The sequence below is a fragment of the Mesocricetus auratus genome, unplaced genomic scaffold (assembly GCF_017639785.1).
Source record: "Mesocricetus auratus isolate SY011 unplaced genomic scaffold, BCM_Maur_2.0 Super-Scaffold_100030, whole genome shotgun sequence".
Taxonomy (NCBI): Eukaryota; Metazoa; Chordata; class Mammalia; order Rodentia; family Cricetidae; genus Mesocricetus; species Mesocricetus auratus.
Window position 1 is genome coordinate 4,434,151 of NW_024429211.1, and position 16,543 is coordinate 4,450,693.

Below are 16,543 nucleotides of genomic sequence, written 5' to 3' on the forward strand. Positions count from 1 at the left end.
GACTATGATGATAAAGCTATGTTCTGAAGAGAGGTGATGACATAAAAATCATGCTCTGGTTCCTGTTGAGAGAAGCTTTTTCTTTTGCTAGCCGCTTTGGTTTATCCCCAGCCAGTCTCCTGGGCTCTGCCGCGCCAGCCTGGTTCTAGATCCACATCAGTCCCAAATAAACACACAGGAGGCTATATTAATTATGAAGCTGTTGGCCTTGTTTTTCTCTTACTGGCTAGCTCTGCCTTAAGTAATTACCCGATAATTGTTAATCTAACTATGTTTCTTACCGGAGAATATTTCCCGGTGTCCCACCTCCATGGCGTCACATGTTGACTCTCTTGTGTTTCCCCTTCCCAGAATCCTCCTCGACTCCTAGACCCTCCTATCTAGGTTTTCTATTGGCCAGACAGTCCTTTATTGACAAATGCACAGGCAAATAACAGGACTTCCCCAACATCTCCTCTTTTCTGTTTAAACAAAAGAAAGGTCTTAATTTTAACATAGTCAAATTTTATATGACAGAACAGTTATCAGGCTGGCACGGCAGAGCCCAGGCGACTGGTGGGGGATAAACCAAAGCGGTTGGCAAAAAAAAAAAAAAACTTCTCTTAACAAAATGGTGATCAGGAGTGGGATCATGAAGTTCCACGAAAAATAACAAAAGCTTTAAAGGAATTTTAGAAACAGAAGAACAGAGAGAAGCACAGATTTTGGTAGCAGCATTTTCTCAGGTGTGCTCCGTTTTGCTATCGACAAGCTGAGATTCACGTGGCTCGTTTACCGGAGTCTTCCTGACTCAGCATAAAAAGAAAAAAAACAGCAAGGTTGTTTTAAGAGACTCTGCTACCGATTGAAAGGGGTGTACGTACAGCTGGAAGTGGCAGCTTTTGCTGGAGGTCAGCATGGACTGAGGCGGTAAGCTTGAGTCACGCTTATGCCCGCCATCTTGAAACGGCAGTTTAAAACAGCCGTGGTTTTACAGATAAGACACGTGGCCAGAAAAACGTAAAGATTTACAGTAAAGTCAGACTTGGATGAACAAAACCTTTAAAGGTTTACAGTGTGTTTAAAAATATACGTGAGATTGAGAGAGAAAATAAAACGACAAAGTGGTAAATAAATACAAAAGCCGGCTGTGGTGGCGCACGCCGGTAGGATTTACTTCAGAGGCAGAGGCAGGCGGATTTCCAAAGAGAAACCCTGTCTCAGAGAAAAAGAAATAAAGTAATAATAGATAAATAAATAAGCCACGTAAAGATGGAAAACACACAGAGAGTCTGGATACTGTACACTATTGTGTTTTTCAGTTTTTTGCTTGCTCAGGAAGGAACAGCTGCTAAAGTACACTTGATTATAAATACTTCTGTATTAATTCAACTTATATCTTTTGAAAATACCTTGACTTCAAAATTTAAGCATAAGGATATGTTACTAGGAAAAGGTGTTTTTATTTATGTTTCTACAGAAAATGAAAAGCTAAGGATTCCTTCCAGGCATTTGTGGTTTGACGAACCAAGACCCCCGGAAGCAGTGGATCAGGTGTTCCAACAATCGAAACAGCGAAGATGATGCAGTCTTACAGACCCCGAAAATATGGACTTATACAGGTTTCTGAGTTTTGTCATGATCCCCATGGTATAAACAGCGCCCCCTTCCAGCAGGAAGCAGTTTGGAATGAGCGACGTCCCAATTCCCATTTTGTTTATAAATCTTTGTTTTCATTTAAATGGGATTGTTTATAATTGGCTAGTGATCACAGCCAATCTTTTTTAATGGTAAAAAAGGGAATTATGTTATGGGTATTGTTTTTCATTTATTGATACAAATTCAAAGTCAATTTTGTGATAAGTATATTTCTCCTCTTGACTAAGTATTGTACTTATACTGTTCTTTTAAAATGTAATGCATAATTAAATACAGACAATAGATAGTTACTTATAATAGTTAGAATTTATAGTTTGGTTAGTTAGGTTTTCTAGATACACAAAAATATATTTGAGATGGACAGTCTTCAAACCTCTCAAAGACCTTCAGAACATGGCATTTAAAATGGTTTAGGGTTTTTCTTGACAATGAGAAATGTCTGCTCCTGGCAGCACCAATTATGTCTGAGAGGAAAATGGGCATCGAAGAAACTTGTTATGGAGTTTGCTTTCAACATGGCAAGATTAGCCATTTGGGCAAGAAACTGCTCTTGCCTAGACTGTTTGACTGTTGTTGTATAATCTGGACATGCAGGACCCACAGGAAAGTGAATGCTGAACTCAGTCTTACAGTTGTTGTATAATCTGGACATGCAGCACCCACAGGAAAGTGAATGCTAAACTCAGTCTTACAGGGTTCCTGCTTCATGGAAGAGTCTGCAAGACTTTCTGCAGGACAAAGAAAAATGAATGACAGACTGCCAACGCAGATGCACAGTTGAAATTTCCTGCTTTGCTGAGAAGTGTTCCAGACACATTGTGGCCTATGGGCTGAAGATGGATGCCCCGACGTTACAGAGGAACTTTGAGTGACTGTCCAGGTAGCAAGATGTCTCTGTCATTTCTAGTGTTTATATATTATCCTTCTGTGGTCTTTGATGGAGTTGAAGACAGATAGTTATAGTGTTCCTTAGTTATGATAAAAGATAAGCTACATATAGGACTTTGGACTCACAAGAATGAGATAGATGATATTTTCTTTAAGTCTTTCTAAAATATTGTAACTATGTTCTTATTTGATAACTGTTCTGTTATATACAATTTGACTGTTAAAGTTAATATCTTTCTTTTAGTTAAAACAGAAAAGAGGAGATGTTGGGGGAAGTCCAGTGCATTTGTCAATAAAGACTGTCTGGCCAATAGGAATCTATATAGGTGGGGCTAGGAGTCCAGGAGGATTCTGGGAAGGAGATACACAAGAGGGTTCGAGATGTAACCGCCATTGGGGTAGGAAGCCTGGAACCTCCCCGGAAAGAAACATATTTAGATTAACAATTATGGGGTAATTACTTAAGTCAGAGCTAGACAGTTAGAAACAAGCAAGGACAACAGCTTCATAATTCATATAGCCTCCTGTGTGTTTATTTGGGACTGATATGGCTCTAGAACCAGGCTGGAGGGAAAGCGGATCTGGACCCAGGCAGGCGGGAAGGCTCCTCTCAAGAATAAGCTTCTCTTAACAGGTTCCGGCTGCTGAGGCCCATGTTAAAGGAGAGGGAGAAATGGGGAACTAGTCCCATCAGGCCTTTCCCATAGGCCCGTGTACAGGCCCTCATTCACCCAGCAGTGTTACCCTTCTGGGGAATCCTGTTAAGTCCTGTTGCTATTCTTTAGGGGAGCAGGAGTCCTCCCAAGGAAGGCACTTCTGGCAAAATCTAAGTATGTCCATATGGCGGCATCAGCACAATGCTCATTTCCATCTATTCTCTTATGCATTTCAGTGAACGAGGGGTCAGACATGGTGCCTCAATCATTTCACCTTCAGGTATGTGGCAAAATCAGTGTATGTCCCCAGGTCATGTTTTGATATCATCCTTCAAACATTAGAAAGCAAGAACTTCTAGGGTTCCAATGAAATCTAAGCCATAAAACATGGGATCTCCTTTCCTTTTTTGAATCCAATCTGACTAAGACCATCATAAAAGGATGGTAATTAATGATGCCTTGACTTATAATTCCAATTAGTAGATATTGGGTACCTTAGCTTTGAATTTTTGAACAGGTGGTACCAAGAAATGGATCAGGACTTTCAGTCCATTTTATTACACAGCATATTGATAGGTGAATGCATTTTTCAAATACCTTCCACAGTGATTGTTACTACGTTGGTAAGAGTATTATGTTCTCACTGTGCCAGGAATTATTCATGCTCCAGGCTTGCATAGATGTGGCTCAGAATTGTCCAGTCTGCAGGGCCCGGAGTGCAGTGAAATCACTAAGTTACCTTGTGAGGGTCAAAAGGGAGACACACACTCACAGTGTTCAAGTGGACTAATGTATATATCAGTAGGTTAAACTCAGATACCGTTCTTTTTGTTAGGATTAGTGAACTTACCTGAAATGCAGGCAACAGGCCACATGAGGCAATACGACAATGTGCAACTGGACAGGCCTTCCCCTCTTGGCATATATGCACATGCTCAGCATTATTGGATAAACACTCACCACATATAAGTGCCATGAAATTTCAAACACATGAATGTCATCCCAAGATATAAAGCCTCCATACTTCCTGTGATAAGGTAGTGTAAGAGAACTGGTGAAGGCATCCCATGCTTGTGGTGCTTGGGCACTAAGAAACTTAATTTATACATCCTGAAATGGTGAGTACCTAGTGATGTCACAGGGGAATAGGATAGCTCAGTGCTGAACAGATGAGATGTCTTGAACCTAGTGAGACACAGTGAATGATCAATGATAAAATGTTTCACCAGACATATAATATGCCCTTACCATGGTCTGTCAGCACAAACATTGAAAGCTGGCAGTGAGGATGAGTATGAAACCAGTGATGGGTTATTCACAAGATAATGGCATTTGCAATTTATCATTATCTACCCCGAAGCACTGATTACCAATGCACACAAACATCAAATTGAAGTTATTGGGAATTCCAAACCTGAGCATTGAGATTATGCTGACACTGACGTGTTAATTTGGGTCCATAAATTTTCTTCACTGAGATTACTGATTCTGGTTGATTCCCTCAACACTCTAATGCCCGCTGACCATTTGTGTGATGATTGATGAGACGTACCTTCTGAATAGATGGTCTTTGTCATCCTGGGAAGTAGCACTGTTTGTGTCCCACTAAAATGTCTAGCTGTGCCTTCTGAGGACACGGGTCTATGAGGTGAAACCTACGTCCTGAAGACAGGTGATGACATAAAAATCATGCTCAGGTTCCGGCTGCTGAGGCCCAGGTTAAAGGACATAAAACATGGATTCTCCCTTCATTTTTGGAATCCAATGTGACTAAGACCATGATAAACGGATGTTAAATAAAGATGCTTTGACTTTATAATTCCAATTAGTCGATATTGGGTAACTAATCGGAATTTTCAAACAGGTGGCAGCAAGAAATGGATCAGGACTTTGGGTCCATTTTAATTACACAGCATATTGACAGGTGAATGTATATTTCAAATACATTCCTCATTTATTGTTACTACCTTGGCAAACGTTTTATGTTCTCACTGTGCCAGGAATTATTCATGCTCCAGTCTTGCATAGATGTTTCTCAGGATTGTCCAGTCTGCAGGCCCAGGAGTGCAGGGAGATTACTAGGTTAAATTTCTGAGGGTCTAAGCAGATATACACAGTCACAGTGTTCTGGTGAACCAAGGTACACATCAGTAAGTAAACTCAGATACCATTTATTTTTGTTAGCATTAGTGAACTTGTCCTGTTATGCAGGCAACAGGCCATATGAGGCAATACGACAATGTGCAACTGGACAGGCCTTCCCCTCTTGGCATATAAGCACAGGCTCGGCATTATTGGATACACATTCACCACATGTATGTGCCGTGAAATTTCAAACACATGAATGTCACCCCAGCTATAAAGCCTCCATCCTTCCTGTGATAATGTAGGGTAAGAGTATTGGTGGAGGCATCCCATGCTTGTGGTGTTTGGGCCCTTAAGAAACTTGAGGTTATGTATCTAACAATGGTGAGTACCTAGTGATGTCACAGGGAAATAGGATAGCTCAGTGCTGAGCTGAATCGATTTCTTGAACCTAGTGAGACACAGTGAATGATCAATGTTAAAAGGTTATCAACATACCTATAATATGCCCTTCCCATAGTCTGTCACCACAAGCATTGAATGCTGGCACTGAGGATGAGGATGAAACCAGTGATGGGTTAATCTTGGCTAGGTGTGGAAAAAGATAACTGCATTTGCAATTTATCAATAACTAACCTGAAGCCCTGATTATCAATGCACACAATCATCACGTTGTAGTTATTGGGAATTCCAAACCTGAGAATTGCGATTGCGCTGACACTGACTTGTAAATTTGGATCCATAAATTTTCTTCACTGAGATTACTGATTCTGGTTGATACCCTCAGGACGCTAAAGCCGCTTACCATTTGTGTGAAGATTGATGAGACATACCTTCTGAATAGATGGTCTTTGTCATCCTGGTAAGTAGCACAGTTTGTGACCCACTAGAATGTCTAGCTGTGCCTTCTGAGGACATGGGTCTATGATGAGAAACCTACGTCCTGAAGAGAGGTGATGACATAAAAATCATGCTCAGGTTCCGGCTGCTGAGGCCCAGATTAAAGGGCAGGGGAGAAATGGGGGACTAGTCCCATCAGGCTTTTCCCATAGGCCCATGTACCGGCCCTCATTCACCCAGCATTGTTACCCTTCTGGGGAATCCTTTTAAGTCCAGTTGCTCTTCTTTAGGGGAGCATGAGTCCTTCCAAGGAAGGCTCATTTGGCAAAATCTAAGTATGTTCATATGGCGGCATCAGCACAATGCTCATTTCCATCTATTCTCTTATGCATTTCAGTGAACTAGGATTCAGACTTGGTGCCTCAATCATTTCACCTTGAGGTATGTGGCAATATCAGTGTATGTACCCAGGTATTGTTTTGATATCATCCTTCAAACATTAGAAAGCAAGACCTTCTAAGTTTCCAATGAAATCCAAGTCATAAAACATGGATTCTCCCTTCCTTTTTGGAATCCAATCTGACTAAGACAATGATAAGAGGATGGTAATTGAAGATGCCTTGACTTATAATTACAATTAGTAGATATTGGGTAACTGAGCTGTGAATTTTTGAACAGGTGGTACCATGAAATGGATCAGGACTTTCATTCCATTTTATTACACAGCATATTGATAGGTGAATGTATTTTTCAAATATCTTCCACTTTGATTGCTACTACCTTGGCAAGAGTTTTATGTTCTCACTGTGTCAGGAATTAATCATGCTCAATTCTTGCATAGATGTTGCTCAGTATTGTCCAGTCTGCAGCCCCAGGAGTGCAGGGAGATTACTAGGTTAACTTTCTGAGGGTTCAAACAGATACACACAGTCACAGTGTTCTAGTGGATTAATGTACATATCAGTAGGTTAAACTCAGATACCGATTCTTTCGGTTAGGATTAGTGAACTTGTCCTGATATGCAGGCAACAGGCCACATGAGGCAATAGAGCAATATTCAACTGGACAGGCATTCCCAACTTGGTATATATGCACAGGCTCAGCATTATGTGGATACCCACTCACCATAAATAAGTGGCATGGAATTTCAAACACATGCATATCATCCCAAGCTATAAAGGCATTGATCCTTCCTGCGACACGGTAGGGGAAGAGAACTGGTGAAGGCATCCCATGCTTGTGGTTCATGGTCCATAAGAAACTTGAGGTTAAACATCCTCCAATGGTGAGTACCTAGTGATGTCACAGGGGAATAGGATAGCTCAGTGCTGAGGAGATGAGATGTCTTGAACCTAGTGAGACACTGTGAATGATCAGATCTTAAAATGTTTTCACCAGACCTATAATATGCCCTTCCCAAGTTCTGTCAGCACAAACATTGAATGCTGGCAATGAGGATGAGGATGAAACCAGTTACGGGTTAATCACAAGATAACGGCATTTGCAATTTATCATTATCTAACCCGAAGCACTGATTATCAATGCACAAAATCATCACATTGTACATATTGGTAAATCCAAACCTGAGCATTGAGATTATGCTGACACTTACTTGTAAATTTGGATCCATAATTTTCTTCACTGAAATTACTGATTCTGTTTGATTCCCTCAGGACTCTAATGTCCGCTGACCATTTGTGTGAAGATTGATGAGACATACATTCTCAATAGATGGTCTTTGTCATCCTGGTAAGTAGCACTGTTTGTGTCCCACTAGAATGTATAGCTGTGCCTTCTGAGGACACGGGTGTATGATGAGAAACCTACGTCCTGAAGAGAGGTGATGACATAAAAATAATGCTCAGGTTCCGGCTGCTGAGGCCCAGGTTAAAGGACAGGGGAGAAATGGGGGACTAGTCCCATCAGGCCTTTCCCATAGGCCAGTGTACAGGCCCTCATTCACGCTGCAGTGTTACACTTCTGGGGAATCCTGTTAAATCCTGTTGCTCTTCTTTAGGGGAGCATGAGTCCTTCCACGGAAGGCTCTTTTGCCAAAATCTAAGTATGTCCATATGGCGGCATCAGCACAATGCTCATTTCCATCTATTCTCTTATGCATTTCAGTGAACCAGGGGTCAGACATGGTGCCTCAACCATTTCACCTCCATGTACGTGGCAATATGTGTATGTACCCAGGTCTCGTTTTGTTATTCTCCTTCAAACAATAGAAAGCAAGACCTTCTAGGATTCCAATGAAATCTAAGCCATAAAACTTGGAATCTCCCTTCCTTTTTGGAATCTAATCTGACTAAGACCATGATAAAAGGATGGTAATTAAAGATGCCTTGACTTATAATTCCAATTAGTAGATATTTGGTACTGAGCTGTGAATTTTTGAACAGGTGGGACCAAGAAATGGATCAGGACTCTCAGTCCATTTTATTACATCGCATATTGATAGGTGAATGTATTTTTCAAATACTTTCCACATTGATTGTTACTACCTTGGCACGAGTTTCATGTTCTCACTGTGCCAGGAATTATTCATGCTCCAGGCTTGCATAGATGTTGCTAAGGATTGTCCAGTCTGCAAGCCCAGGGAGCAGGGAGGTCACTAGGTTTACATTATGAGGGTCAAAACGGATACACACAGTCACAGTGTTCTAGTGGATAATGTAAACATCAGTAAGTTAAACTCAGATATCATTTCTTTTTGGTAGGATTAGTGATCTTGTCCTGATATGCAGGCAACAGACCACATGAGGCAATACGACAATGTGCAACTGGACAAGCCTTCCCCTTTTGGCATATATGCATAGGCTCAGCATTATTGGATACACACTCACCACATATAAGTGCCATGAAATTTCAAACACATGAATGTCATCCCAAGATATAAAGCCTCCATCCTTCCTGTGTTAAGGTAGGGTAAGATAACTGGAGAAGGCATCCCATGCTTGTGGTGTTTGGGCACTTAAGAAACTTGAGGTTATGCATCCTACATTTGGGAGTACCTAGTGATGTCACAGGGAATTAGGATAGCTCAGTGCTGATCAGATGCGAAGTCTTGAACCTAGTAAGACACAGTGAATGATCAATGGTAAAATATTTTCACCAGACCTTTAATATGCCCTTCCAATGGTCTGTCAGCTCAAGCATTGAATGCTGGCAGTGAGGATGAGCATGAAACCAGTGATTGGTTAATCTTGGCTAGGTGTGGCAAAAGATAACTGCATTTGCAATTTATCATTATCTAACCCGAAGCAATGATTATCAATGCCCACAATCATCACATTGTAGATATTAGGAAATCCAAGCCTGAGCATTGCGATTGTGCTGACACTGACTTGTAAATTTGGATCCTTAAATTTTGTTCACTGACATTACTGATTCTATTTGATACCCTCAGGACGCTAATGCCCGCTGAACATTTGTGTGAAGATTGCTGAGACATACTTTCTGAATAGATTGTCTTTGTCATCCTGGTAAGAAGCACTGTTTGTGTCGCATTAAAATGTATAGCTAAGCCTTCTGAGGACACGGTTCTATGATGAGAAACCTACGTCCTGAAGAGAGCAGATGTCATAAAAGTCATTCTCAGGTTCCGGTTGCTGAGGCCCAGGTTAAAGCACAGGGGAGAAATGGGGAACTAGTCCTATCAGGCCTTTCCCATAAGCCCGTTTACAGGCCCTCATTTACCCAACAGTGTTACAATTTTGGGGAATACTGGTAAGTCCTGTTGCACTTGTTTAGGGGAGAATGAGTCCTCCCAAGGAAGGCTCTTTTGGCAAAATCTAAGTATTTCCATATGGCGGCATCAGCACAATGCTCATTACCATCTATTCTCTTATGCATTTCAGTGAACGAGGGGTCAGACATGGTGCCTCACTCATTTCACCTTCAGGTACGTGGCAAAATCAGTGTACGTACCCAGGTTTCGTTTTGATATCCTTTTCAAACATTAGAAAGCAAGACCTTCTATGATTCCAATGAAATCTAAGCCATAAAACTTGGGATCTCCCTTCCTTTTTTGAATCCAATCTGACTAAGACCATCATAAAAGGATGGCAATTAAAGATGCCTTGACTTATAATTCAAATTAGTAGATATTGGGTGACTGAGCTGTGAATTTTTGAACAGGTGGGACCAAAAATGGATAAGGACTTTCATTCCATTTTATTACACACCATATTGATAGTTAAATGCTTTTTTCAAATACCTTCCACATTGATTGTTACTACATTGGCAAGTGTTTTATGTTCTCACTGTGCCAGGAATTATTCATGCTCCAGTCTTGCAGAGATGTTGCTCATGATTGTCCAGTCTGCAGGCCCAAGAGTGCAGGGAGATCACTAGGTTAACTCTCTGAGAGTCTAAACGGATACACACAGTCACAGTGTTCTAGTGGCCTAATCTACACATCAGTAAGTTAAACTCAGATACCATTTCTTTTTGTTAGGATTAGTGTACTTGTCCTGATATGCAGCCAATAGGCCACATGAGGCAATACGGCAATGTGCAACTGGACAGGCCTTAACATCTAGGCATATATGCACAGGCTCAGTATTATTAGATACACACTCACCACATATAAGTGCCATGAAATTTCATACACATTAATGTCATTTCAAGATATAAATCCTCAATCCTTCCTGTGTTAAGGTAGAGTAAGAGAACTGGTGAGGGCATCCCATGCTTGTGGTGCTTGGGCACTTAAGAAACTTGAGGTTATGCATCCTACAATGGTGAGTACCTAGTGATGTCACAGGGAAATAGGATAGCTCATTGCTGAGCAGATGAGATGTCTTGAACCTAGTGAGACACAGTGAATGATCAATTGTAAAATGTTTTCACCAGACCTATAACATGCCTTTCTCATGGTCTGTCATTACAAACATTGAATATTGGCAGTGAGGATGAGGAAGAAACCAGTGATGTGTTAATCACAACATAACGGCATTTGCAATTTATCATTATCTAACCGAAGCACTGATTACCAATGCACACAATCATCACATTTTAGATATTGGGAATTCCAAACCTGAGCATTGTGATTGTGCTGACACTGACTTGTAAATTTGGATCCATAAATTTTCCACACTGAGATAACTGATTCTGCTTGATACCCTCAGGTCTCTAATGCCCGCTGACTATTTGTGTGAAGATATCCGAGACATACCTTCTGAATAGATGGTCTTTGTCATCCTCGTAAGTAGCACTGTTTGTGTCCCACTAGAATGTATAGCTATGCCTTCTGAGGACACTGGTCTATGATGACAAACCTACGTCCTGAATAGAGGTGATGACATAGAAATCATGGTCATGTTCCAGCTGCTGAGGCCCAGGTTAAAGGACAGGGAAGAAATGTGGGACTAGTCACATCAGGCCTTTCCCTTAGGCCCCTGTACAAGCCCTCATTCACCCAGCTGTGTGACCATTCTGGGGAATCCTATTATGTCCTTTTGCTCTTCTTTAGGGGAGCATGAGTCCTCCCAAGGAAGGCTCTTTTGGCAAAATCTAAGTATTTTCATATGGCGGCATCAGCACAATGCTCATTTCCATCTATCCTGTTATGCATTTCAGTGAAAGAGGATGCAGCCTTGGTGCCTCAATCACTTCCCTTTTCAGGTACGTGGCAATATTAGTGTATGTACCTAGGTCTCAGTTTGATATCCTCCTTCAAACATTAAAAAGCAAGACCTTGTAAGATTCCAATGAAATCTAAGCCATAAAACTTGGGTTAACCCTTCCTTTTTGCAATCCAATCTGACTAAGACCATGGTAAAAGGATGGTAATTAAAGATGCCTTGCCTTCATAATTATAATTAGGAGATATTGGGTAACTGGTCTGTGAATTTTCGAACAAGTGGGATCAAGAAATTGATCAGGACTTTCAGTCCATTTTAATTACACAGCATATTGATAGGTGAATGTATTTTTCAAATACCTTCCATATCAATTGTTACTCACTTGGCAAGAGTTTTATGTCCTCACTATGCAAGGAATTATTCATGCTCCAATCTTGCAGAGATGTTGCTCAGGAGTGCCCAGTCTGGAGGCCCAGGATTGCATTGAAATCACTAGGTTACATTTCTGAGGGTCAAAAGGGAGACACACACTCACAGTGTTCTTTTGGACTAATGTACACATCAGTAAGTTAAACTCAGATACCATTTCTTTTGGTTAGGGTTAGTGGACTTGTACTGATATGCAGGCAACAGGCCACATGAGGCAATACGACACTGTGCAACTGGACAGGCCTTCCCCTATTGGCATATATAAACAGGCTCAGCATTTTTGGATACCCACTGACCACATATAAGTAGCATGAAATTTCAAACACATGAATGTCATCCCAAGCTATAAAGCCTCCATTCTTCCTGGGATAAGGTAGTTTAAGAGAACTGGTGAAGGCATCCCATGCTTTTGATGCTTGGGCACTTAAGAAACTTGAAGTTTTATATCCTACAATGGTAAGTACCCAGTGATGTCAGAGGGAAATAGGATAGCTCAGTGCAGAGCAGATGAGATGTGTTGAACCTAGGGAGACATAGTGAATGATCAGATTGGTAAAATGTTTTCACCAGGCCTATAATATGCCCTTCCCATGGTCTCTCAGCTCAAGCATTGAATGCTGCCAATGAGGATGTGGATGAAACCAGTGATGGGTTAATCTTGGCTACTTGTGGCAAAAGATAACTGCAATTGCAATTTATCATTATCTAACCCGAAGCACTGATTATCAATGCACACAATCCTTACAATATAGATATTGGGAATTCCAAATCTGAGCATTGAGATTGTGCTGACACTGACCTGTGAATTTGGAACAATAAAATGTTCTTCACTGTGACAACTGATTCTGCTTGATACCCTCAAGAGTCTAATGCCCGATGACCATTTGTGCGAAGCCAGCCGAGACATACCTTCTGAATAGATGGTCTTTTGTCATCCTTGTAAGTAGCACTGAATGTGTGCCAATACCAGGAATAGCTATGCCTTCTGAGGAAACGGGTCCATGATGACATGACTACGTCATGAAGAGAGGTGATGACAAAAATATCATGCTCTGGTTCCAGCTGCTGAGGCCAGGGTTAAAGGACAGGGGATAAATGAGGGACTAATGCAATCTGGCCTTTCCCATTAGCCCGTGCAAAGGCCTCATTCACCCAGCAGTGTTTCCCTTCTGGGGAATCGTGTAAAGTCCATGTGCTCTTCTCTAGGAGAGCATGAGTCCTGCCAAGGAAATCACTTTTTTGGCAAAACCTAAGTATGTCCAGCCCATAGGCCTCAGCACACTTCTCATTTCCATCTATTCTCTTCTGCATTTCAGTGAACGATAATGCAGTCTTAGTTGCTCCATCATTTCACCACAGGTGTTGGAAATATCAGCTTAAGTACCTAGGTCCCCTTTAGATAACCTCCTTCAAACATTACAAAAGAAGACCTTTTAATCCCATGAAAACTAAGCCATAAACCTTGGGTTCTCCATTCCAATTTGGAATTCAATCTGATTAAGACCAAGATAAAAGGATGGTACTTAAAGATGTCTTGACTTTTAGAATAACAATTAGTAGACATTGGTTAACTGAGCTGTGAATTTCTGAACAGGTGGGATCAAGAAGTTGATCAGGACATTCAGTCCATTGTAATTACGCAGAACATGGATAGGAGAATGTATTTTATAAATACATTCAATACTGATTGTTACTGCCTTGGCAAGAGCTTTATGTTCTCACTGTGCCAGGAAATATTCATGGTCCAGTCTTGCATAGATGTTGCTCAGGAGTGTCCAGTCTACAGGCTCAGGAGTGCTGTGAGATTACTATGTTACCTTTCTGAGGGTCAAAAGGGAGACAGAGACTCACAGTGTTCTAGTGGACTAATGTACACATCAGCAAGTTAAACCAGAGACCATTTTTTGTTGGGATTATTGAATTTGTTCTGATATGCAGGCAACAGACCACAAAAGGCATTTCCACAATGTGCAACTAGACATGCATAACCCTCTTGGCATAGATGCACAGGCTCAGCATTATGTGGATACACACTCACCACACATAAGTGGCATAAAATTTAAAACACATGATGTCATCCCAAGGTATAAAGGCCTCCATCCTTCCTGTGACAAGGCAGTGTAAGAGAACAGGTGAAGGGATCCTATGCATGTGGTGCTTTGGCATTAAAGAAACTTGAGGTTATACATCCAACAATGATGAATACTCAGTGATGTCAGAGTGAAATAGGATAGCTCTGTGTAGAGCAGATGAGGTATCTTGAACCTAGTGAGACACAGTGAATGATTAGATGGTAAATATTTTAAACATGCCTTAATATGCCCTTCCCTTGGTCTGTCTACTCATGCATTGAATGCTGGCAGTTACAATGACTAGGATGTCAGTGATTTTTTAATCTTGGCTAGGTGTGGCAATAGGTAACTGAATTTGCAATTTATCATTATGTACCCCTAAGCACTGATTATAAATGCACACAATCATCACAATGTAGATATTGGGCATACCAAACATGAGCATTGCGATTGTGCTGACACTCACTTACAAATTTGGAACCATAAAATTTTCTTCACTCCCCAGACTCCAGATCTTCTCTCCCAGTAACGAGGCCAGGAAACTAGAGGAGGTTGGGAGTCCACAGAAGCAGCTGTTCCTGCAACAGCATCAGGTAAACAGGCCGGCTTCCTGGCCTGTGTTCCAGTACCTGCAGATCGCCTGGGAACTGCACAGAGCTCCCAATCCCGGCGGGAGCCAAGCACCCCAGATTCCAGGTATTCTCTCCTGGCAGCCAGACCAGGAAACCAGAGAAACCAGGGAGACCATGGGAGTAGCTGTTACAGATCAGGTACAACAGGACCCAGTATAGGGTCCTGGGGACCAGGTAGGAGGCTAAGCGCCCTAGATTCCTGTTCTTCTTCTCCACCCACGGGACCAGCATTTGGACAAGGAATAGAAGAACCACCAGATAATTGTACTTGCTAGCACCCACCAAAAGGGAACTCTGGTCCCCAGAGCAGTAAGGGGCTCGTTCTGCACCCACTAGAAGAAGAGATGGGAAAGAGACAATACAAAAACACACTCAGCAACAGAAAAACAAATATGACACCACCAGATTCTAGAGACTCCACACCAGCAAGACCCCAACATTCCAATACGAACAAAGCAGAAGAGAATGACCTTAAAAGCACTTTCATGAAAATGATACACGCCCTAAAAGAGGATATAGGAAAATCCCTCAAAGAAGTGGAAGAAAAATCAAACCAAAAATGCAAGAAATGGAAGAAAAAACAAACCAAAAAAATGCAAGAATTCGAAGAGAAAAACAAACCAAAAAAGGCAGGAAATGGAAGAAGAAACGAAGCAAAAAATGCAAGAAATGGTAGAAAAAACATAGCAAAAAGTGAAAAAATGGAAGAAGAAACAAAGCAAAAAGGCAGGAAATGGAAGAAGAACAAAAGCACAAAATGCGAGAAATGGAACAAAAAGCAAATCAAAAAAATGCAAAAAAAGGAAGAACAAACAAAAAAATTCATAAACGGCAACAAATGGACCATGCAGAAACTCAACAAAGAAGCAAAGGTTGTAATAGAAGTAATGACACAACTGGGATTAACAGATATCTATAGAACATTTCATCCACATAAAAAAGAATATACCTTCTTCTCACCACCACATGGAACCTTCTCAAAAATCGACCACATACTTGGCAACATATCATACCTCAGCAGCTACAAAAAATTGGAATAACTCCATGCATCTTATCAGACCACCATGCCTTAAAATTAGAATTCAACAACAACACAAACTGCAGAAAACCTACAAACTCATGGAAATTTAATAATGCTCAACTGCACCATCCCTGGGTCAAAGAGGAAATAAAAAAAGAAATTAAAGACTTCCTCGAATTCAATGAGAATGAAGACACAACATACCCAAACCTATGGGACACTTTGAAAGCAGTGCTACGGGGGAAGTTCATAGCACTAAGTGCTCACATGAAGAAACAGGAAAACAGTTATACCAGAGAATTAACATCACAGCTAAAAGCTCTAGAACACAAAGAATCAAACTCCCCCAGGAGGAGTAGACGCCAGGAAATAATCAAATTGAGGGCTGAAATCAACAAAGTAGGAAAACAATACAAAGAATCAATGCAACGAAGAGTTGGTTCTTTGAGAAAATCAACAAGATAGACAAACCTTTGTCCAAACTTACCAAACAGCAGAGAGTGAACACGCAAATTAACAAAATCAGAAATGAAAAGGGGGACATGACAACAGACTCTGAGGAAATCCAGAGAATCATTAGGTCATACTTTGAAAACCTGTACTCCACACAATTCGAAAGTTAAAGGAAATGGATGACTTCCTGGATAGATATCACTTGCCAAAACTAAATCAAGAACAGATAAGCAATTTAAAT

At 41.1% G+C, this 16,543-nt stretch overlaps 1 long non-coding RNA gene, 6 other non-coding genes and 1 pseudogene across 12 annotated transcripts in view; all 8 read left to right on the top strand.

Moving 5' to 3' along the window:
• Positions 1-2: 2 nt before the first annotated feature.
• Positions 3-70, top strand: LOC121134967 (annotated as a pseudogene).
• A 2,407-nt stretch (positions 71-2,477) lies between these two features.
• Positions 2,478-16,543, top strand: part of LOC106022682 — a 28,892-nt gene continuing 14,826 nt past the window's right edge. For 3 of the 6 annotated variants that reach the window (XR_005871962.1, XR_005871960.1, XR_005871964.1), the window contains exons 1-7: positions 3,088-6,129; positions 6,505-6,548; positions 7,781-7,856; positions 9,517-9,592; positions 9,968-10,011; positions 11,240-11,315; positions 11,691-14,789. This is a non-coding gene — a long non-coding RNA (uncharacterized LOC106022682). Of the gene's footprint in view, positions 2,519-3,087; positions 6,130-6,504; positions 6,549-7,780; positions 7,857-9,516; positions 9,593-9,967; positions 10,012-11,239; positions 11,316-11,690; positions 14,790-16,543 lie in introns of those variants that run through there. The other 3 variants (XR_005871961.1, XR_005871963.1, XR_005871965.1) reach the window with 3 other exon arrangements.
• LOC121134857 lies at positions 4,820-4,898 on the top strand. The gene has a single exon (XR_005872066.1). It is a non-coding gene; the product is annotated as a small nucleolar RNA SNORD115 (small nucleolar RNA).
• On the top strand, positions 6,186-6,264 carry LOC121134819. Its single transcript, XR_005872028.1, has one exon. It is a non-coding gene; the product is annotated as a small nucleolar RNA SNORD115 (small nucleolar RNA).
• LOC121134864 lies at positions 7,913-7,991 on the top strand. Its single transcript, XR_005872073.1, has one exon. It is a non-coding gene; the product is annotated as a small nucleolar RNA SNORD115 (small nucleolar RNA).
• On the top strand, positions 9,649-9,727 carry LOC121134945. Its single transcript, XR_005872148.1, has one exon. It is a non-coding gene; the product is annotated as a small nucleolar RNA SNORD115 (small nucleolar RNA).
• On the top strand, positions 11,372-11,450 carry LOC121134922. The gene has a single exon (XR_005872128.1). It is a non-coding gene; the product is annotated as a small nucleolar RNA SNORD115 (small nucleolar RNA).
• Positions 13,120-13,198, top strand: LOC121134954. Its single transcript, XR_005872156.1, has one exon. It is a non-coding gene; the product is annotated as a small nucleolar RNA SNORD115 (small nucleolar RNA).